Raw genomic sequence first — 1909 nt, 5'->3', positions numbered from 1 at the left:
CCAAACAATGTTCTAGTTTGGATTGCACCGACATCTATTTTCTAAGTTTGGCTATCTCTTTGTCCTTTTAATTTCAATTCTTAAACTCATCAATTAATCCTTTCATTTATGTGATAGACCTGCATTTAAAATGAACATTTACCATAAATGAAAGGTATCTTATATTATTAGATATGTTAGTATAAAACATGCATTAGTTAAGGAGTTATTGATATTTCAAATACAAAATGATGATATAAAATCTTGATAAAAATACAATTTTAAGTACTAATCAATAATTATTTGATTTTTTATGTGAAAAATACAAACAAAAAATCAAGGATCAAAAGCCAAGATTTTAGTGTTTTAAGCCATTAGGACCTTAAATTAGTGATCAAAAAGCTTGTATGTATATCCAAAAATCAACAAATGATCAAAAAGACATGAAAAACAAAGACCTAAGATAATCTTCAACTAATGAACATAAACCTAAAAATGTATGAAAACCCAGAAAAAGCCTCAAAAACCTAGAAAAGTTATGTAAACTTAGCAACTATAATTTAAGCATGCTTAACACAACTTATTTGAATAATTACAATAATAAGAAACAAAAAATAGAGACTTTGCTTGGAATTTCTTATTTCTTCTTCAAGCTTTAGATCCCTAGTATTTCTACTTCCAATCTAGGATTCATAAGTTTTGCCTTCCACTTTTTTATTTCTATTTTATAGCCTTTTTATCAAGAGATATTAATGGTTTAATGTTCTCTAAGCTTTCTATTTTCTTCTCTTTATAGTTTTTTTCCCTTCCTTTGAGCATATAGCTTATATAAGCAAACTTAAACCAGAAATGGAAAGGAAACAAACCATGGTTTTTGCCAATAGTTTGTTAAGAAAGATTTGCATTCTTTCTTTCAAAGTCTTCATCTATAAAAATAAAGGGTGTCTAGTCTGCTATTGTCCTTTTATGAACATAAATCACATATGAAAAAACAACTTTAAAGTTCTTTCAATCATGGTGAAATTTTCTTTGGTCATGGATGATTGGGTCGAATACTTTGTCAAGGTCAATGTGGAGATTGGGACACAAATTATCCAATTTAGGATCTTACTTCTTTAGACAGGATATAAGGGATCAAGCCATTCTTGATTTCGGGTCAAATGGTAGTGGTTAGAGTCTTTGAAATGGTTAGATATGTCATGTTTATTTATCTGAAAGTGACAACTTGATTAGCCTTTTAGGCTGAAGAAAATGGTAAATAGAGACCCACCAACATGTCACTTTTTCTCTTTATTAAAATTGAGTGATATATCATTCGACTTAAACCCTATAAATTGAAGTTTTCTAATTGAGATTTTACAAGCTTTAACTTAATCTTTGTTGTTTTAATTTTAGCATATGCATCCTTAATTGACCTTGAAACTTTTTAATTTTTGTAATCATGCCCTTGAAAATCTTAATTTGACTCCTTTGATTTGAGTGTTTTTCTCAAATTGATCTTTGGATTCTAGATTATGCAACTTGAACTCTATCAACCATTAAATTTTCAATTTCTTCTAAGTTGACTCCTGATTTTGATAATTTCAGTCCTCAAACTTGTAAGTCTATTGCACTTTGGTTCTTAGTTTTGAAATTCTTTAATTTGACCTTTAATTGACATCAAAACTTTGATTTTCTTGCAATTTCACCTATGATTCCATTTGATTAAACTTGTAAAAAATAAATTTGATCTCTTAAAATTTCAATCTCAATTAGACCCAAATTAAGTTTCATACTTAATTTTTCACTAATTAAGTCTCTATTAAAATTACTTTAACCCATTAAAAGTCTAATTAAGTGTTTACATTTACTTCTTCTTTTTTTTTTTTGCCTAAATCAATCTTTAAACTTAATTAAATATTTAATTAGGCCCATGATTAAATCAAGTCAA

The sequence above is a fragment of the Populus euphratica genome, unplaced genomic scaffold (genome assembly GCF_000495115.2).
Source record: "Populus euphratica unplaced genomic scaffold, PopEup_1.0 scaffold920.1, whole genome shotgun sequence".
In the NCBI taxonomy this organism is placed as follows: Eukaryota; Viridiplantae; Streptophyta; class Magnoliopsida; order Malpighiales; family Salicaceae; genus Populus; species Populus euphratica.
The sequence above is the reverse complement of the archived record's forward strand: the minus strand, read 5'-3'. Positions refer to the sequence as shown.